Source organism: Alligator sinensis, unplaced genomic scaffold (assembly GCF_000455745.1).
Source record: "Alligator sinensis unplaced genomic scaffold, ASM45574v1 scaffold777_1, whole genome shotgun sequence".
Taxonomy (NCBI): Eukaryota; Metazoa; Chordata; order Crocodylia; family Alligatoridae; genus Alligator; species Alligator sinensis.
In genome coordinates this window covers 4,042,704-4,065,313 of record NW_005841882.1, presented here as the reverse complement: position 1 = coordinate 4,065,313, position 22,610 = coordinate 4,042,704, and the positions used below count along the sequence as shown (strand labels likewise).

General features: G+C 44.2%; 1 protein-coding gene across 2 annotated transcripts in view; it reads right to left on the bottom strand.

The window, feature by feature from the left end:
• Positions 1–22,610, bottom strand: part of CRYL1 (crystallin lambda 1) — a 95,942-nt gene that overhangs the window by 25,788 nt on the left and 47,544 nt on the right. The gene's annotated exons all lie outside the window — the stretch shown is intronic.

Here is a 22,610-nt window from a genome sequence, read left to right as displayed (position 1 = left end):
AAGTAACTAGAAGATGGAGGGTGTGTGGGGGGGGGGGGGAAGGAGGCAATGACTCCAATGCTTTATGAAGCAGCAATGCTTTTTTGTTTAGATTGCTGGAACAAGTGAAGGCCAGGACACAGATGGATACAGCTCCCCTAGCCCAGGTAGAATGAAGTGCAACAGTTATAAAAATGGTGCCTGACAAGCCCAAAGTCCACCCCATCTTCTCCAAACAGATGGTCTACTGGAGAGGTTCAACTGGACTCTGAAAGGGATGTTAAGCAACTGGAAGCCCTGGAAGTGGGATGTGTTATTCACTCTTATTTGCTAGTCTTATTTGCTATTCACAATCTGGGAATTTTTCCTAGTCATCTACAGAGTTTTTCCATCTACAGGCAGCCATGAGGAGTATTAGACTTACTGAACAAGACCTGCCAAGCACAGGGCATAAAGGCCCAGATTGTCAACCAAAATGTTGTGAGGCTGCAAGAGCAACTGGACCTAGTGGAGGCCTTTGCCAAGAAGAATCACAGAGTTGCACAGTGAGCAAGAAACTTTACAACGAGTGGCTCTAGGTCTATAAGCCCAGGCATTGGGTTGGGCTGTTGCTCCCCTCAGCAGACAGCAAATTACTCTCACACTGGCAGGGGCCATATGAGGTCCCAAGGCGAGCTGGGGATGTGACTATGAAGTGCAGCTTATGGGATGCATAGGCAGCAGAAGGAGGGGCTAACCAGGCTTAGCCCCTCCAAACACGGGGCGACGGTAGGGCTTCCAGCAGTTGCAGCAAGGGTTGGGGAGGGGCGTGCGCACAGCGGTAAAGGAGGGAGTGGGGCTGGGGCAGGGGTAGGTGCTGCACAGCCAAGGCAGGGCGCAGAACTGAGCTGCGAGCAGCCTGTCCAGGGGACACAGCTCCTGCTGCTACATGCACCCCAGGAGGCACCAGGGGCGTGTGCTCCCGGATCTGCACAGGGCGAGGGGCCGGGACTGTGCCAGGCTCTTCCTAGCTGGTGGGGAGGGAGCCTGGGCCAGGCTGTGCTCAGCAGCAGTGCTAGAAGGAGGAGTTACCGGGGGGGGGGCTGCAGCGACTCCAAAATTCACCATAGCCCCTCCAACCCCCCTTTCCAGCACTGCCACCGCCTGCCCCAAGCACAGCGTGGCCTAAACCCCTTGCCAGAAAGAGCCTGGCCTAGCCTGCAGCCTGCCCTCCCTCAAGTACAGATCCCAGGAACATGGCCCTCACACCCTCCTAGTCTGCATGAAGTGGCGGCAGCTGCCACTCCTTCCCTGCACCAAGCGTCCCCCCTGATGAGCCACTTAGTGCTCCATCCTAAGCCCTGCCCCAGCTGTGTAGGGCCTCCCCCTGCCCTAATCCCACTCCCTCCCTCACCACTGGTGGGGGGAGCACATTAAGGCCCCAGCAGTGAGGGAAGGAGCAGGGCACAGGCAAGAGCAGGGGCTGGGGTGAGAGGGTCCTGCCTCCCTTCCTCAGTGCTGGGGCCTCAATCAAACTTATCCCTGTCCCAACAGCAGGAGGTCATGAACCTACTGAAAGAGTTTACAGATGTGTTTACAACCAAGCCAGAGAGAACCACCTTAATTATCTAATTAACCAACTACAGAAACAAATAAAAAAGGAAGTAAACAATATGTTAGAGATGGGCATGATTGCAGATTTGTCGAGTTGTGTTAGTACCCAAACTGGACAAAATGATCTGATTCTGCATTGACTTCTGCAAATTAAATGCAGTACAGAAATCTGACACATATCCAATGCCAAGAGTCAATGATTTAATTCAAACATCTGGGTAATTCTAAATACATATGGCTCAGTCTGACAAAAGAGCATGGGCAAATCCCCATTGTTCCAGAATCTCACAAGCTAACTGCAGTTACAACATCTTGGAGGCTCTATCAATTTAAGACTCTCCTCTTCAGTCTCCATAGCACCTGGGTCACCTTCCAGTGCTTGATGGACAGGTTCTGAGACACGACTGTGTGTATGAAGAAGCCTACGTCAGTGACATGGCAGTGTTCACCAGTGCTTGGAAGGAACACTTTTACTGGGTTAGGGCCCTGTTACAATCACTTCAGGCTACAGGCCTGAGAGCAAATCAGATGAATCCAGCATTGGGAAATTAAGTATTTGGGGTATGTTTTAGGAATGGGAGATTAGACCCCTTGTCAACAAGGGGAAGTCCCCCATGACCAAATCTAAAATGCAGCTGAAGTTCTTTCTAGGGTTAGCTTGCTACTACCACAAGCTATCCGACAATTTTTGGCATTTACTGCCCCACTGACAGCTATGCATCATCAGACAGTACCCAAAATAGTGAAGTGGTTACTCGCATGTGCTGCGACCTTTTGGGAGATAAAGTGAATTCTGTGTACCACCCCAATATTATACAGTCTACAGTTTTGCTGGAGGTTCATCCTATAAATGGTTGCCTCAGAGGAAGGCCTCAGAGCTGTGCTTTTGCAGGACTTTTGAGGATGGAAAACACCTGGTTCTGTATCTAAGCAAGAAACTCCTTCCTTGAGAATACAGATAGTTGGTGATTGAGAAGGAGTATCTTGTGATCAGAAGAGTGATCAAGGCCCTCCACTATTATCTCCTCAGGATCCCCTTTACTATAGTCATGGACCATGCTCCCCTGATGTGGCTATACGTGATGAAGGAAGCCAACCCCTGGCTCACACGTTGGTACTTAGTGTTGCAGTCCTATTCACTCTATATCTGTCATCACCCTGGAGCAACACATGCCAACATCAACTTCTTGAAGGGTAGGAGAGGGACTGAATAAGGAACAATGAGTTATGTAATAAGGGGATCTGGCCCTTTAAGGGAGACAGGGAGGCCTGGGTGAAGAGCCCAGCTGTGAGTGATTAGCTGAGAGCTAGAAGCCCAAGGGGAGAAACAGCAAGAACTTGAGTTGGGAAGGAGCACTTACTTTGTGGCCAGAAAGTAGCCTAGAGCTCAGAAGAGCTTGCTATTAAGGGGCCAGAGTTAGAGGAGCGTCTTCTGCCACCTGGAGAAAGGTTAAGGTCTTACTTTACTCATTTATTTGTTTGGGGTAAGGACTATTGTCTGTATTACAAGTACTAACTAAGGAGTTCCCAGGGGAGCAGAGCCAGCCTACAAGGCAGCAGGCACACCAACTCGTTTACGGGGAGATTTCCAGGAAACATGTCTGTCATAACAGAACTGACTACTGTTTAGCATTAGCATTATTTAGCTAACTTAAATCTATTCCTTTTTTTTCTTTTTCATCATGTGTATAAGATTGTCATACTTCACCATTAAATTGGACTTTTGCCAAATTCAAACAAATGAGTCTCTTCTATGCTCTCACAGGCTGCTTGGGATGTATTATTTTAAAAGGGCTAATGACAGCAAAGTAGTGAAGTTGAAGTGGTATAGCAACATTTAGTATAAAAATATTACCTAGTGTTCTCGCTACATTTTAATTCCCCCTAGAGTTGATGTCACTTACTGCAGAATCATATTTGCCAGAGTGGGCACATTTCTTGCTGCTGTTGTAGCCACCTCCAGCAACTGGCACCAAAAAAGGATGATTAAACACAGAACATGTATCTGCCACCTACTTCACTGGAAACTGGTTCCATCACGTATGCGATTTGCTTAGCCTCGACTTGCCCAGATTCTTGAGTTCATTGCTAACCTCAAATCTCCGAGCTGGCAGGACAGTATATGCATAATGAGGAGCCTTCCTGTGAAAAGCTCATCCCTGCAGTTACACCCACAGGGTACACTTACAAATAAGACAGCACACCTTACAGCAGGTCAGAACAAGCATATCAAAGGGGTTTTTGCACAGGTTGCATTTCCTCACACTTTTTCCTGAGATGAAGGTTTACTGTGTAAGGTTGCTTCTAGTCATCTTTCAAGATTAGAAAGATAAAACCGAACTTAGGTCATATTTTAGTTCCTCCCACCTGCTTTGGGAAGCTCCCCCCCTTCACCTCAATGGCCTTAATAACAAACTCTATTCTTGGCTCCTGGGAAGCAAAACGTTATTTGTCTTCTATTTTTCTCTCCTAGTTCACTGTTTGAGGTAAAAGAGATTCTGTTCTCTTCCCCTGCTGGTGACTTTTTCCTTCTACCCCTTCTCAAGTGTTGAATAGACTTTGTGCCCTTTCTCTTGGCCCCACGGAAAATAATTCTTGGATTTCTCCTTTGTAAAGCGACTGATCCTATGATAAGAGTGTAAATGCCATCAGCAGAAGTTAAGGATGCCAAGTACCTCATAGAACCAGGGTGGGCAAAATGCGGCCCGTGGGCCGCATGTGGCCTGCCAGGCCATTCTATCCGGCCCACAGGGCCCCTAAAACATTTAGAAATTAATATTTACCTGCCCCTGACTGCCTGTGCCAGATGGCTTGCCAAAACTCAGTAAGTGGCCCTCTGCCCAAAATAATTGCTTGCCCATTGTAGAATGAGAGCCAACAACAGCTGCCCTGTGATGAGTGTTGGGATTCTGTCACTGTTTGAGTTTCACTAACAGAAATTTCATGCAGCCCCCCCACAGGGCTACAACAGTGTGCTCACCCATCACACCATCTACTGAACAAGGTGCTAACCTAGCATCTCCTCTATAAAATGCTGCCACTGACTGTGGATATCTGAACCTAGATTTCCCATGCATTAGAACAACAAGCCCTCACTGAGAACAGAGAAATGCAGATTTTGTCTATTTCATCTCTACTACTTTAAAAGGAACCCTGATAAAACCTAAATCCCAAATTTTAATCTGTTAGCAGATCGCATTTGGAAAATGTTCCTACATTTTGTGATGTACAAGACACACCCTCAAAAAAAGATAAATTGTGGGAAAAGTTTTTAACATAAATTTTATTTAGTTTTGGCCAACTTTTATTAAAATTATTTCAATTTTTTACATAGTTTCAGTGTATAAGACCACATCCTAATTTTAGCTTTCCTTTTTCAGGAAAAAAGTGTATTCTATACATTGGAAAATATGGTAAGTGAGCCTAGCTGATTCTCTTTTACAAAGGGCTTGTTAACTCCACCAAGGCACTCTAGGAAACAGCAATAAACACAACTTCATTTTGCAGGAAGGCCTAGAGGCCTAACTAAATCATTGTTTTGACTGTGCTTGGCACAAAAGTAACATATAGTGCTGAAAAGTATAATTAGATGTAACAGCAATCGTGGGACAAAGGAGGTATTATTACCTCCTTTTCATAGACAGGGAGCTGAGATGCAATGAAATAAGTTGCCCAAGATCACTCAGGAAGTCTATAGCAGAGGTAGGAACAGAATGAAGGCCTTTTTAGTCCCATGGCACAACATTAGAGGGCCTCTTTGGCTATGTTGGCAGAGCCCTCTAGCGGTAATGCAGCATCTGCTGGCTGAAGGAGTTCTGTGGGCATAACTACACCATCTCCACAAATGGCATAACCTAGGGGAAAGATTATTCTATCAGCACAGCCATATACATATCATGGGATTTGCTGGCATAAGTATGTTGGATAGGAGTATGATTTTTAAAAAAATGAATCCCTCTTTGCCCTCATAGCTTTGCTGGCAAAACTTGATTGTATAGACCAAGCCCCAGACTAGTACCAGAATCACATGCCATCCTTCAGTTCTAGAGCACAGTGGAAACACATTTCAAAATTAAACCTTTATTAAGCACTTATAATGGGCAATAGAAATTCTGCATTTTGCAACCTAGGGAAATTACCTGTAGCCATTTTAAACAGCCCAAAACAGTGTGTGTTAATGGAAGATGACTTTAGACACAAATGTAACAAATGGCAATGGGATAACGAAATATGGAGTTTTGATTAATTAAAAGGTTTTTATATTTTTAATTAAAAATCACTAAGATAATGTTTTTACTCCAGCATCAGTGAGGTTTCTCAGAACAGCTCTGAATCTCTATAAATTATTTTTCAAATAAGAAATAAATCAAATCTCTCTGATGCCTTAGATATAGCAGTTCCGATGCTGACTTCTACAGAGCAACAATATTGACATCATGGAACTACTGCTCTGTTCACAGTCCATATCCTCCACAGACTTTGTGACCAAAAGCTGAACCTAAAGACAAGTCTCATCCAGTTAAAAATGTTGAAAACAGAGCAAGATAGCTTTTCAGTGAGATGCATGACAGATTCCTTCTGTTGAGTTGTTATATTACCTTAGTAAAAAACCCAGTTGTACACAGGAAAATTATTTTCTTCCCTGCTGCCAAACAGAGCTCCTTAAAGGAAGTCTTTTGACTCTTAGATTTATCTCTTCTCCAGAGAACAAAGACAAACAAATAAGGAACCTGCATTTCCTCCTTGAGAAATAATCTTGCTACCACATATGTTAAAGAGATTTTAAGCAAGTGGAATGACTCAGCCGGGTGAGGGGCTGTAATCAGCAAGATATTTTCTGAATGACTGGTGTTTACAGCAAGAAACTCCCAACCCAGTCCCATAATGCTTGGGTGTGGAGCACACACTTCCCAAAGACATACTCCGCCTCTGCTCTGCTGAGCACTGATGCCAAGGGAAGATGAAGTCAAGCTATCCTTAACTTCCCATTCTCCTGGAGCTAGTAGTGAGCCTGCGTCATGTGGCTTCAACTGGCAAAGGGCTAGTTTGATCCCACTTTCACCAGAATCTCTAATTCTCAGGTCTTTTGCTCCATCCTCAACCTTTAGGCTGCTTCTGACACTATTAATTAGATCCTCCCTGTTTAAATGTTAAGCTCCTTATGCTGCCACTGTCCTCTCACAAGTCAACTCTGACCTCTTTAAGTTTCTTCAGTGTCTCAGTACAGAAAGGGTCATTCTTCCTCCTCATAGGACTTGTGAAGGTCTCACAGCATTGTACCTTAGATCCCAGATCCTCTCTCTGCAACACTTTCCTTCCCCTGTGAATCTGATACATTTTCATGGCTTTTACCACCATGTTTACACCTATAATTTACAATTCTGCCTTCATACCCCTCCATTCCACCACATCCAGCCTCGTATCTTTGACAGAAGCTTAACCTCTACATGGCCAAAACTCAATCTTGTATTTACTTTCAGATCATACCATCTATTCTCTTTGTTGACATAATCACCATCCTCCTGGTCATTCAGGCCTGTACCCATGAGTTATGCTTGTTTCCATCCTCTCTGGTCCCAAATGAATGGGCTATGTCCAAATCTACTGTTTCTTCCCCCATATTCAAGATCCAGTCCTTTCTCTCTGAACATCACTAACACCCTTTTGGACCTGATCACCTCTCATCTTGACTACTCCAAGATCCTCATCTGCTTTCCCATAATCTATTACTTTCATCAAATCCATTCAAAACATGGTCGCTATGACTGTCTTTCTGTCCACTCATCCTGAGCATGTTACTCTTCTTGGTCCCTCCAATCACTCCCCATTTCCCATTTCATCTCAATGAAGCATCTTTATCTTGAAGGCTCTGTACCACTCTTATTACTTACTCTTCTACTGCATCGCTCCTCCTTCTACCTACTTCCACCGCAACACTAACTTAAAATATCTATTTGTCTATTTCTCCCACAGGCATCTCTGAACCACTGTTTCTTGCCCTACATTTGTCATGGAATAGCTTTCCAAACAAATCAGTAAAACCACTACCTTGAATCTGGGTAACTCTATCAAACAGTTAAAATAATAATTGTCATTACAGAAGTACACTCTTGCCAGTACTCAAGGAATGCCAAGCTAGTCATTTGAGATGGGCAAGGGACAGAGCTCAGGGAGTGAGGCCAGTACACCTGGTTGCTATGATCTAACCCACAGTCACAAATACTGGTCTGTATTTGTGAAAGGCAGTAACAAAAGACCAAACAAGGAGCTTGCCAGTTCTTCCTTTCTTTTCTTTTTGGCATCAGACACTAGAAAACTCATTTTTAAACAGAAAATACAATGAAACTGCCCCATGGGCTGATGGAGAGAAAAAATACAGAATCCTAAGAAATATATCCAACTTCTAAATGGTTCTAACTGGGAGTTCTACTGCTTCTGGAAATATAGTGAGATTAGGTCACAGAAAAAAGTTCTTATTTCTCCTCACAACCTCTGTGATTATATTATACAATTTGTTCCCAAATACCAATATGGGATCCAAAATAAAATTTCTTCCAAGTAAGTTCTTGGCTATTGAGCAATGGAAGGAGTACAGTCCTGGACACCCCAAAAAGAGACCAAACTGTCTCAAATCTCATATTGTAATAAATGTTTCTGCCTGTCATACCAGGAAGATGGCATGCCCCATAACTCTACTAAATATATCTTGAACAAGAAAAACAGAGCCCAGTTGCTTGATTTGAAGAGTTTCTTTTGCAGTACAACCCCATGCTACTATATACAGGAACTGTTAGTTATACAAAATGAGAGATGTGCATGGTATTTTACTGATGAATAAAACTGATGAGTTCCTGTCCCAAATTTAAATTAGGCATAACACTGCAAGAGATGACAATGAAGAAAGAATAAAGTTTGTGCTCAGGAGAGATTTTTGTGTTAGGTGTATTGTTTCAGATTCATTTCATTAGTTCCTTTATTAAAAAAATAAAACTAATTTAACATTGCAATTTGGGGATAGGGTATGGGATAAAGACCCAGGTGGAAGTCACTGAAATCAGGCTCTTCTGTTTTACCTTCCCACAATAACCCTCTCGATTTCATGGTGACTTGAATTTTAGATGTGTTTAATGTTACATAAAAGCTGCATCTATAAAAACCTCAACAAAAATGTTAAGTTTGCTAGACTAGCAATACTTCTGCGTTAACCTCTTATAGAAGGCTCCCAAATGGTAAGGTGTGTAAAAAAAGGCAGACAGACAACTGGAGCTTGAATCTTACAGAACAAATATGGCAAAAATACACCAGAGATTTTCAAAGGACCATTGTGAATAAATCTGGAGCCTGGGAAGTAATAGATACTGAAGAGCTATTGTTACAAATGCTTGGCTTGAGAATTACCATGACCCATAGGACCTATCAGAAACGGACTTTTTACAGCCTGGAAATGGCCTACATCTCTTCATTTAGAGCTGACATATTACAAATCAACTCCCTATGGCAGTCTTGCCTCAGAGTGGCAGTTGGGATTTATTGGAAACTGTCCTTTACATTTATTAATAAAGATACAGCTTTTGAATCTAAGGTCTAATCTATACTAAATCAGGTTTTCTTAATAAAATTATACATACATGTACCTGCATGCCCCAGATTAGACACACCTTATACCATCAAACATGTGCTTCTGCCAGTGCAACTTATCTTCTTTAGTGAGAACATATGCATATAAGCACTTTATTGTTGGTGTAACTATGTATGCAGTAACACCTTGGCTAGTATAAAGATGGCAAAAAAATGGTCCCCCAACCAGCATTACTGGTTCCTAGGAAATGATCTGAACAGAAACTTGGACCTAACCTCACATCCCAACAGAGACTGCATCCTCATAGGCTGGGAAGACAAACTATCCATTTTAAAGTTTTGGACTTCATAACATTTTGTGGACCATTAACATGTTCTTCAGGTTAACTCAAGACCTTAGTTGACATGAAGTAGCAGTCTAGGTATGAATCTGGCTGTCACTACCATAGTATCTAAACCCTCTGTATACTACCAACTGACAGGAATTTTGACAGAGTACATACACTCTATCAACAATGGATAACTTATGTACTCAAGCACCAAACACATTCATAAACAAGCCAATTCCATACATACTCACTTTTATAGGCAGGTCAGTGAAACTACTGCCCCTCATCTGCTGCTATAAAGTCAGTTATACCTCAAAATGTGCAGTATTAGTTTACTGTGGGCTACAAATGTTGCCCACAGAATTCTAAACTTGTAGTTCCTTTGGAGAGCCATTAATCATTGTAAAAGGGATTCAGTCTGTGCTAATCCTTTCCACAAAAGTGCTCTTGGAGAACTACTTTGGCCACAGATATAGTCTAATAGAGAAATTTGCATGGCAACACTGAGCATTGCCTCTGTACTATTAACTGCTCTCCAGTGATGTGCTATCTAGGGATTAAGTGTGAGAAGCACTGAGCTTTGCATTTGATAATCTGAAACAATTACTATAAGAAAGGGGTAAAATCAGCTAATTGTTATGGGAATCAGGAAAAAAATGTGCATATAAGACAGGGGTGGGCAAGATGCGGCTCACCAGGCCATTCTATCCGGCCCGCGGGGCCCCTAAAATTTTAGAAAATTAATATTTATCTGCCTCTGGCTGCCTGTCATGCGGCCCTCAATGGCTTGCCAAGACTCAGTAAGCGGCCCTCCGCCCAAAATAATTGCCCGCCCCGATATAAGAAGTGCCATACTGAGTCATCTAGCCCACCACAGGTCCATCTAGACCAGTTGCCCATTTCTTACAATGGCCATAAGTAGATGCTAAGGGAGAAGAATGTTTAGGCAAGGCCTATCCAAATTTACCCGTTTCCTCGCCATCTTCCCTTAAAGCTTCCAGCATTCAGTCCTAATTGGTAGGTGCATGACATTTCCCATTTTGTTTTTTATTCCATTCTTAATAATTCCTAACATTCTATTTGCTTTTTTGACTGTTGCTGAACAGCAGGCTGATTTTCTTGGATAACTATTTACTGTGGGCATTTTTACACATGCAAGCACCGCAGCATCGGGTGACTTGAAAAGCGCCCAGTGCTGCGATGCTTATACTTGTATAAGTAGAGAAATGCACATCAGTGTTGAGAACATGGTGGCAGCGTGCTTTTGAATTAAAACACAAAGAAGGTGCTTGTAGCAGGACACTAAGGTGTGTCTGCTCCTTAGGGCTGAAGCAAGCTGGCCAGGGAGCTCTGCAGGCTAAGTACAGCTCCACAACTATGGGCTGCTGGGGTAACAACCTAAGGAGGTAATTGAGCAGCACCTGATGGAGCCACATGACCAGAAGGAGGCAGGGTTTGGGGCGCACAAGCCCAGGGCTGGAGCATACAGATACTCTCTCTTTCTGCCTGTTGAAGCTATTTGAGACCTGGTATTGCCTGCTTGGTGATCCAAGTGCTGCATGATTCCAGGGAAGTCTCCCAGGTTAGGGCATGTTGCCCTGAGGTGGAAGTCTGTCCTCTTAAATGGACACAGCATTGTTGGCATTGCTAGTGTTTCAATCATAGCCCAGGGGCTTATGCTCTTATTACAGTTTGCTCCTGGAGGATTGGGACGAGGCTGTATGGGGAGGTTTTGGAGGCCTCATTAGTGCCTGGAGAGGGGGCACAGCGAGCCCATAGCGCTAGAAGGGTGCAGCCAAGGGGGCGCAGAGCCAGGCTCCTGGGAGAGAGGCGCAGGTGCTAGAGAACTCTGCCTGTGCAGTGCAGAGACAGGAGCCAGAAAGCTCAGCACCAGGGAGTCTATAGAGTTGATGACAGTAATAACACCTGCAAGGCTTGGGACATGTTATGGGGAGGTCAGTGTGTACAGAGGCCCTTGTCTGCAGGGCCTGGTAATGAGCAGCCTCCCACCTAAGGAACACCTCTAATATTTGTTATCATCCAGGCATGGCAGGTGGGCGAAATGAGTGGTTAGCCCTGAGACAGGCATGCAATCAGTGTGGTGACTTGGCCCTGAGTTGGCCAGCCTTTTACAGTGCTTTAGTTCAAAAGTACACCGCTGCTATTTTCCACGTGCTGGTGAACATTTCAACTGCATGTGATACAGTGCAGTGCACATCAGCTTGTGTGCAGAGCACACTCAATTAACCAAGTTTGCTCTGAAGTGGCGGATCTCTGGTGTGTTGCAGGACCAAAAAGTATGTGTATAAATGCCCAATAATTCCAAGATATTTCTTGCATAATAACAACTAATACAGAGCCCATCATTGTGTGTATGTGCATCTTGGGTTATTCTTTCCCATATGCACCAACTTGGAATCTGCCATTTTGTAGCCCATTCATTCAATTTTATGAGATCCTCCTGAAAACAGACCTCACAGTCAGCTTTATTTACCAGCTAAATAATTTGGTATCATCTGCAATTGTAGCACCTCACAATTTACCCCTCCCGCTCTTCTAAATCATTCATGAATATGTTAAATGGTACAAACCCTTGGAGAAACCCCCTCTACTAATATCCCTCAGCTGCCAGAACTGAGCATTTATACCCACTTCTTGCTTCTTATCCTTGAGCCAGTTAGTTGTGGATTATCAAAGCTAAATTAGTCTGACTTTTTTTTCTTGCCCTCTGACAGAGGTTTGAAACTCCTCTTCTGAGCAACTGTTTTAGGTTAGCCTCTTAAATGTATCCCTCTTAGCTCAGGTTGTTTTGAAGGGTTACATCTCTCGCAGTACATCTACATCTGAGTGATCCGAGTGAAGGTGGCCGATGATGCAGGTGTTTATGATGGATCCAAATAAAAAAAGGAGCACTGACTGGTAGTTGTGCTGCTTCTAAAAGACAGTTTATGAACCTCTGTCATCACCCTTTACATGGTGCCTTTTTTGGATTGCTCACAATAAGGGATTGTTGTCTGTATGTGGAAAATGCCTATAAAAGTTGTATCAGGGCAAAACCCAAAATAACAGCAATTGCCATTTTTTCTTGAAATGCCATCCCTTTTGTAGTTTTACCTAATCAGATCAAATCTAAGCATTGTTTCCCTTCCTTGACCACCAAGCAGAGCTGAATTGATAATACTTTATGTTAACAAATGCATTATAAATGCTGAGAAGTATCTAGAGTGGGAGATCATTTAAAGTAAGACATAATAACAACATTCTTGTCCTAAATCACTGTTACACATGCCATGGTGATTATTAGATATGCACTTTTTTGTTAGTATTTGCTTTAGACAATCTAAATCTTCTCGGATGCAAAGTGTAAACATTCTCATGCAATTGATCATGAGCATTCTGCTAATTAATATTATTAATGATTTATGCATAACAACTGTTGAAAGAGGATCATAAATCAGTCAATTTCAATCATGTTTATTTTACTGTAGATCATGGAGAAGTTTAGAACAACGGCCATGTGCATCTGCAGCAGATAAGCTAAAACATGTTTTGGTTTATGCTAGCAGAATTTTGAATGGCAGTGTGTATTTCTGCCCCTGTTGTATCTCCTGAGAGAGGAACAAGGGCAGTATTCCACATGAAGCTGTCTACATGGGATGAGTTGGGAAAGCTAATGTGAATTTAAGAAGTAAAATGAATTAGTATTTTCCCTTTTAAGGGAGGATAATACTAAACTAAGCAAAGGCCAGTTTACTTTTGAACAAGAGTTCACAATTTAACATGCTTAATATTAATGGGCTTCAAACAAATGTGCTTTCACTTCACATGTTTTAGTTTATTTGGATGAACTTTACTAACTGTCCTTGTGTAGACATGCCTAAAATTGAAGTCAGATAAATGCCTTTTTTAACTTTTAAATGGGGCATCACAGTAGAGAATAGACCCCACAGCCACATAAACAAGAAAGAGGGTAGATCTTTAATGAACTACACCTGGAGGAAGGTTCCCCACCTGTCTCTTAATAAGAGGAAATAATAGGACATGAGAGAGAGAGAGGTTTCAAGTAGTTAAGTCCTTTCACACCAAGTAGGGAGACTGATGGAGTACTCTTGGGGTTTTTTTGTTTTTGTTTTGTTTGAGATTATATATGAGACCCAACAGCTTGGTCTAGAAGACCAAGCTGTTGGGCTGTTTTCTGGTTGGAATGGGAAGATTCAGGGTCAGGTGAATAACTAGTCCTGCTAATTTTTTTATAACTGCACTGAAGCTAATAAAATTCTTTTTGATTTGTATCAGCTGTGACTTCTGCCAAAAGAGTTTCTGTCCCTGTTGAGATGAAAACCCTTCATTCTTTTCTCTACTACAGGGAGAAGACCGAGAAAAACATATGCAAAACTTGATTTATGTACACAATTACCTACAGGTGTTTGCATACTTGTGGAAAGTTCAATCCATACTATTATTTTAAGTTTATTGAGTTAAGAATGGAACAGGCTATTTCTCATGCTAAGAAAGGGAAGCCACATGGATCTTTTACCCTTTTTAAAGGTCAGAATTGACTAACCAAGTATTCAAGGAACCTTTTTGTTTATTACAGAATAAGAACCCAAATAAAATAGAACTGATTTCCTCTGGAATAAGGCTAGAGTCTACTATTTCTGGATTGTACAGGTGATCATCTAAAAACATTTTCTATGCTAAAAATGCAGTTCTTATTTATTCCTGAACTCTACTAGCAAATTCTTTATTAAATTAGAACACATCCACATTAGTGGAAATATGTAAATAGTGACTCTCAGAATAGGGAGAAGAAAAATCATCTCAGCTTTGAGGAAAAGAACGCATACACTTTCCCTTGTAGGGAATATTATATATACACAAACTATGTAAGTCTGTGTTGAGTGGGAAAGAATGAGGAAAGGCCGCAGGAAGCTTTTCAGGCATGCAGATAGGAAGTAGTCAGGTTTGAAACACGGCTTGTCTTGTTGCTGTTTGTCCTTCGAATTTGAAGATGACCATATCACTGGTTGGCTTGGTTTCTTTGAACACATGAATGGCTGATCATGCCAATTTGTGCTTTGAACTGTCTATGGCATACTGAGCAAGAGATGCCACTGAGTTGCTTGATCAACAGCGGACATACAGCATAAATCTCACAACAGCAGCTTGTGCTTCTGCTCTGCCTCAGCAGTTCTTCTCCGCTCATAGACGGTAGCTCCAGTATGGATGAAGCTTCGCCAGGTAGAATGAACATGAGCACGCTCTTCCCAGGACTCCGGGTCAATGTTGAAAAGTTTCAAGGATGACTTGAGGGAGTCCTTGAAGCATTTCTTCTGGCCTCCCTGAGAGCACTTTCCCTCTTTTAGCTCACTCTAAAAGATCTTTGGCAGTTGCTCACTTAACATTCTGGTGGCACGACTTGCCAATCTCATCTGTGATTTCATCAACAGAGTGTGGATGCTTGGAATACCTACCCGAGTAAGAACCTCGGTATCTAGGGCTTTCTCTCACCACCTTATCCTCATCAGTTTCCTCAGACAGCCTATGCAAACCTGGTTCAGCTTCATAGCATGGTGTCTGTACACCATCCAGGTTTCATATGCATACATCAGGACTAGCAACACAATGGCTTTGTAGATCTTCAGTTTTGTTTGTTGACTGATGCCTCTGCACTTCCACACATTTGCATGTAATCTGCCAACGGCCATGATTGCTTTAGCAATTCTGGCACTGGTTTCATCATTGATATGAACTGCACATGACTGTATACTACCAAGATAGGTGAATGTGTCCACTGCCTGGAGGGTTTGGCTCTTCACTGTGATGGCAGGCTCTATGTAAGACTTTCCTGATGCAGGCTGGTGCATCAATTCTATTGTCTTAATGTTGATTGTGAGACCAAAGTTGTTACAAGCTGAAGAGATATGGTCTATACTTCACTGCATATCAGACTCAGATTTGGCATTCGGGGAACAGTCATCAGCAAACATAAGATCATGAACAGTCACTTCCTGTAACTTCATCTTCACCTGTAGTCTCCTCAAATTGAAGAGTTTGCCATCGTTTCAGTAACTGAGGTAAATTCTCAGTGTTAGTCACAAAAGGCATCTGTAAGCATGGCAGAGAACATCATAACCAAGAGGGTTGGGGCCAACACACAGCCCTGCTCGACTCCAGTGGTGACTGGGAATGGAATTGCCAAACCACTGTGATGAATTTCTCTGGGCAACCGAATCTTGCCATGATCTTCCAAAGGCCCTCCCAACTGACTGAAATCAAAGGCGCTTTTTTTGTATGGCACTTCTCCTGAAATTGACGAGCTGAAAACACCGTGTCTGTGGTGTCACATCCTTTCCTGAAACCACACTGACTCTCAGGCAAGAGCCCTTGTTCAATGCACAAGGTGATTCAACAGAACTTTGGCGGGGATTTTACCAGCTATTGACAGCAAGGAGATGCCCCGATGGTTGTCACAGGATTCTCTATTGCCTTTCTGCTTGTACATGTGGACAACGGATGGATCCTTGTACTCCTGGAGTATAGTACCTTGAGTCCACATTGACTGGAAGAGTTCAGTCAGTTTCAAAGTCATGTGCAAGCCTCTGGCCTTGTAAACCTCTGCTGGTATAGCATCTGCTCCAGGTGCTTTACCATATGACAGCAAGCTAATTGCCTTCACAGTCTCAGTCAGCGTTGGAGGATCAGCAAGAGATTTGTTAATGTCTACCTGGGGCAGCTGATCAATTGCCTCCTCACTAATAGATGATGGTTGATTTGAGAAAGTTGAAGTGTTCTGCCCATCTCTGCTGTATCTTTCCTTTTATTAATGAGCAGTGTGGTGCCATCATCACTCAGTATTGGAGATGTTCCTGATGACCATAGGCTGTCCTCGGAGCATCATAGAAGTTCTTCATACCGTTTCTGCCTGTGTAGGGCTGAAGTTCATCTGCCTTGTTGCTTAGCCATGAGTTTTGCTGGACCTCAGCCTTCAGCTCGTGGTACTGCTGTCTTTTGCCAAGTTTGAAAGACTTTGCCAGGAGATAAAGGCTTCACGCTTTCATTCAAGGAGATCGCGAATCTGAGCGTCATTGGCATCAAACCAGTCCTTGTTCCATTGCAATGCAAATCCAATACTCTGGGCGCAGGCATCTTGAACAGTGGACTTGAGTTGCTCCCTGTGTGCCTGGATGGAGATGTCATCAGCAGTAGGGACTTGCTCCAGCGCACTATACAACTGGGCCTGGAACTCCTCCCGCTGTCCAGGGTCCTTCAGAGCTGTCAGCCATCTCCAGGTGGCCTTCTGGGTCTTCCAGTGTCTTGGCTCCAGGCGGATGTTCATCACTGAGCACACAAGTTGGTGATCTGTCCGGCAGTCTTCAGATTCCTTCTTGACCCCGTGACAAGCACATGCCTCAGGTCTCTACCTCAGATGATGTAGTCCAAGAGGTGCCAGTGCTCTAACCTCTGATGCCTGCACATGGTCTTGAGTCGGTCTTTCTAGCATAAGATTGTGTTGGGCGCATTTGGTCAGGAGCAGGATACCATTGCCTTTAGCCTTCCCCAGACATTCTTACTGATGGTTCCGCTCCAGACTTCATGGTCACATCCAACCCAGGCATTGAAGTTGCCCAGGGGAAAGACCTTGTCATCCCTGGGGATTGAGCCAAGGACATTGTCGATCGGAGTAGAACATTTCCTTGACTTCCTCATCGGAATCCAGAGTTGGAACATATGTGCTGATGACAGTGGCATGTTGGTTTTGGCTGAGGTGCAGACAAAGGGTCATCAGCCTTTCATTGACACCTGAAGGGAGTTCGGGGAGCTTGTCTGCAATCTTGTTCCTGGTGGTGAAACCAACTCTGTGCATACGGGGGTCACGGTCTGGTTTCCCTTTCCAGAAGGTGTACCCTCTGCTGACCTCCTGCAGCTGTCCCTCCTCAGCAAGCCGGGTATTACTGAGAGCAGTGATGTCAAATGTTGTGCCTCGCTAGCTCCCAAGTCCCGATGGCATTTCGTCTTTCCAGACGATCACTCTTTGAGTTGTCTGAGGGTTTTCACATTCCAGGTTCTGAAGTCTAGATTCTTATTTCGACTGTAGGAAAGGTGATCCCACTGGGTGAAGGTTCCCAGCCAGGAGAGATGAGGGAGACTATTTTTGGGGCACCTTTTCTAGCCCCCTCCCTATCAGGGTGAGCAGAGGGTATCCTGAAAAGGACTGTTCAGTCACAGATGCCGCTGCCAAAGGACACCCCTGTCCCATGACACAGGTGCCCGACGACAGGCAGCAAATGCGCAATGGTCTGCAATTTCTTGGCTGGGGGCGTCCAGGTATCCCAGCCCTACCCCTGTCACCAGTCCTCTATCGCCACAGGGCTTTTGGACCTGACTGAAGCCTGTGCATGGCATGTTTTAGTGTGGGGGCTCCGGTGCACAGTCGGGCCCACATGGTCTTGGCAGCTGGTGGCCAGGTTCAGTGGCATGCTCCCCACTCCTACATACCAGCTGGAGCTAGGCAGTACATTTTGGGGAAGTATACAACCTTCCATTATAAAGAAGTGGTAATTTTGCCAGCCCTAAGCATTGAAATAATTCAGATGTCCAAAAATCATTAAACTGGCATCAAATCCTAAAATTAAAAATAAATGGTGCATTTGGGTTTTTTAATTTTGCCTTCTGGTTTTTGAAATTTTTGGGATTCACATTTTCAAGCTTTCGCCCTCAACCATGACTTTCAGAGTTGGGGCTTACAAGAAACACATTAAACATCACACTGCTTGTGTAAACACAGCAGGAGTTAGCAACACAGAAATACGATGAACTGGGAATCCCACTGTCCCAGTCCTGCCCAAAGCATTCTGCCTGTAGAGCTCTTCCCATTTACAGCAACTCTCTAACTGCCAGGATTTGCCCTAAAGTATCAGTGCTATTCTAAGGGTTTGATACACTATGAAGTGCATCTGATATTATGGAATGCAAATTTACCCATCTGCCAGCTCTAGATTAAAACTACAGATATTTTAGTTCTGTTAAAAGAGAACACAAAAAGGCAAGTTGGAATTTTGGGTGAAACATAAGTGAGTAAGTTGCGTGACTCTTGGTAAGCACCATCAATATAGACTAAAATGCATCTACATTTTTAAAAAAATGGCCTAGAAAGTTCACAATTTTTAAGTCAACATTTTAACAATTGGCTGGTGATGTTCAAGGGCTTGTGTAGATAAAATGGGGGACCGAAATTGAAGTGGTGGGTTTTTAAAAACACTGTTTCAATTTAGGGCCCTTTAAACCCCTGTGTCGTGCACACACCCCACTGACTTACCTGTCTGTCTGGCAGCGGGGAGGGGACGGTGAGCTGCCAGTGAGCAGAGTGGTCTGTGGGGTGAGGGGGCTTTCCTCCACAGCAGTACCCAACCATAGACACCCGGCTCAGGCAGTCCCAGGGGCATTGCACCCATGGTGGGATGTACCGGGCCCCTGCACAGCTCAGGCAGGCAAGCGAACTCCTGGGGGGGGGGGGGGGTCTGGGAGGGGTTCTGATTTTTTTTGGTGATCAGGATTGCTGCTTTTCTTGGGCAGATCCTGCCTTCCCGGGCTGCTGCCAGGCTGCCTGCAGAGCCCCTGAGCTGCGTGGAGCCCAGTGCTTTGCTCCATGGCTATAGGGGCAGCGATCCAACTCCACAGAGGAATTTTAGTTTGCTGTACCACAAAAGATTTAAGGCGCATTACACCACCAAATTTCCTACAGCAGCTGTAATTAATGCGCACGATGCTGCTGATGCATGCAAACACTAACACCATTGAGCAGTGCAAAACTATTTAGCCTGCTTTAAAGTATCATGCACACATGCCCCTCCCTTCATCTACACACGGCCCAAGTTCTTAATAAGAACTTACTGTCTGTGTTTTACCACTGTCTGTTTCTGACTTAAGCACACAGCAAGAGGCCCAATTTTTTCAAATGCTGAATATCTAAAACTTTTAATTAAATCAAAGAAGACATGTCTTCTCACAGTCTCTGTACATCATGCCACTTAGATGGCTACATTTATATTAGTTATAGATGCTGTATTTATATTTACACTTATAGATGCTCAATCAAGATGCCTCAACTTTAATTTTTTTGCCATGTATAGGCAAAATGCCATAAAGAATGATTTAAGTGCTAATATCATTATTTCATAATGACCTTGAATATTTTTGTGGTACTTGCCCCCTTAGTTTTCAGCTACTAGAGCAACATCTACATAAGAATTGTGTATATGCCTACAACACTCTGCATTTCCATTCACAGGTAAAGCGTACTGAATAGTTGATCTATAAAGACCCAAGCTGTTTATACTCAAGTACAAATATTACTCAATCAGCAGTTGCCAGTGCAATTTTGCAGGTATATCAGCAACTAAAAATTTGGTCAACCCTAAAGACCTTTCAATGAATAAATCCAAACGGAGTTAGGATGTGCCCTTACTTTTAACAGAATAACTAAAATCTGGGAAGGGATCGCGGTGTTTTTTAAATAATTTTTCAGGTTCCTTTAAAAAAAAAAACAACTCAGTCACTAAAAGTAATCTTTAGTGAGCTTTCAGTATGACAACTCTATAGTTCTGACATAATGCTTACATTATAAAAGACATTATTGTCCTCTGGGTGTGCAATTCCTTAGTTTTCCAAAACTTGTTAAAAGCATCTGAAATAAAATAGCTCAGAGCCATGGACTCTGATACAATGGCTTCTCGTCCTCTTCCTCTCAAATTTTCTGCATGGATATCTAGAATCCATGAAGGAGGTGAATGCTTCCCTGTCCCTCTGCTTCCTTTTCTTGTCCTCTTTGTAGCCTTGTGCAACTTTATGGGGGCATCCACACAAGCGTGCACATGCGTCTTGTAGCGTCTCAAAGCCCTTATCACCATGGGTGGCCCTACCAGGAGTGTGAGCTCCAAGTAGCATCACTCTTGGGGTCACTTCTGTGTGCATAGGACATAAGCTGATGTGGCTGGTGGTCCCCATGAACAGCTTGCAGCCCTAAAAGCCCAGAGCTTCCCAGAAGCACACAGCACCACGCTGTACCGAGCTGGGCTATAGCATGCTGTTGTAGAGGCCATGTGGATACCTGGCAGTTGGGGGCCAAGCCACACTGCCCCCACCGTGCAGGGGGGCTGTGACACAAGTGCAGCTGCTATTGCTGGTAAGCTGTGGAGTGGGGTTTGGAGCTCGCTGGGAAGCATGAGGGGGGCAGCAGCCAGGTGTGGGGGGGCAAGCGAGCAGGCCACAGCCAGCCGCCATCCAGTGGGGGGTCAGGAGCTGAGCAAGGAGGCTGCAGCCGAGCAGGGGGCTGAGCGGGGGCATTCCTCCAACTCCCCCCTTACTTACCTGATGCGGAGCCCAAGTCTCGGTCGCTGTGACCCCTGTGGGGGGCATGTGGCCCCTGTGAGGGGGCAGTCCATGAGTTGTGCAGGGGGACTGTACCCTGCAGGGGACAGGGGACCCACCCCTCTTGAGCAGCCCCCCGTCATAGCCTCCTCCACACCTACACTCTCCCCACAATCCACCCACAACTCCCTCACCCACATTCCTGGCCCTGTGGGGCAGGAGTGAGGGGAATGGAGCGGAGAGGTAAGTTGTAGGTTGAGAGTGAGGGGCAAGGGCAGGGACAGAGCAGTGGCATATCAGTGCTGCACATCCTGTAGGGGCAGCTCTGATTTTTCTATGACAGAGAAGCCCAAAGTTAATGCCAAACCGTACAGATAATTAGAATTAATTTTATTATGATGATGGAGGCACTAGTAGGGTTCCAAGTTGCTTTACAATTGTAAATATATCAATAAAACATTGCCCAAGTGATCTGCTTCTGGTGGTCTTTTGTTTTAACTGTTGAGGAACATGGATTTTGGGGTATTTTTAAAGAGTGAATTTCAAATTGTTTGTTTTTGCAGGTTTTAAATAGGGAACACAGAAATTCCTGCTAGGGAGGCAAGTGGCAGGACCTAGGCAGAACAGCCTACTCAGGGCTGGCACTTGGGACCCAGCTGGAGGTGGCTGACCTCCTGGCCACTTTGACAGTTCAAAGCAGGCCACCACACTGGGAACATCTTTCAGGTGATAGCTGCCCAGATGGCCAGGCAGGGGCACACACGGCAGTAGTGTTGCACGAAGGCAACTGCGCAGCCACAGCCCACTGACAGCTGGCCCAGAAGAGCAGATGCCTCTGCTGGCTGTGCAGTCTCCATCCGGGTCTGGCAGGCATGCAGCCTTGAGACCACATGCTGTTGCAGGTGGCAATAGGTCACAGCCAGGCAGCAGCCCTCACTGCTAGACTGGTGCAGTGGGTAGAAGGTGAAGGGAACTCTCAGGGCTGCTTCAGCAGTCCAGCTGGCACAAGGTCTAGTGTCCCCAGACACCAATTGGCCGGTCCCCAGAAGCTTTTGACAGCAAGTAGCCCTGAGCTACTTGCCAGAGCAGCTTTTTATACTGCTGGGGTCAGCACAGGTGCTGGCCCCAGGCTCTAGCTCTCCCTGGCTGCAGATCCAGGAGGTGGCAGGCAGGGTTATTTTGCCCCACGTGGCACAATTTGCCCCACAAAGTGCATGTCCAGGCATGCTTGCTGAGGCAAAAAGCCCTAGCTCAGATTTGCACCACTTCTATTTGAGCTGCTACAAGTGCACATGCTTGCATGTGTGGACACACCCTATGATTTCTCACCTCTATCAGCTACACTTGTAAAGGGATATTCTTTTCAAACTAATGATTTAACAAATTCACTTTTGATTGGGTGCAGTGTTGTCATTTTCCTCTTATCAGATTGTCCTCCCTGTGTGTTAGGCAAGATAAACTAAGATACCCAAGAAGAACCTATGCCACAGTAACTGAAATTAGAAGGCCTTGTTACACTGTTTCTGCTTGAACTAAGAATGAATGAAATATTCTGAACTTCAAGAACCATTTTGCCACTATTCAAAACTTGATGCCAGGATTATGTCCTCATTTATTCATTTATAAAAAAAACAGTTTTGTTTCCTGGTTTGTTTGTTGTTGGGTTTTTTTTAAAGGGGACATTTTGTAAAAAATATATGAAGATTATTCAAAATTAGTCTCCAATTCATAACATAGTTTAAATGGGATACAATACACTGC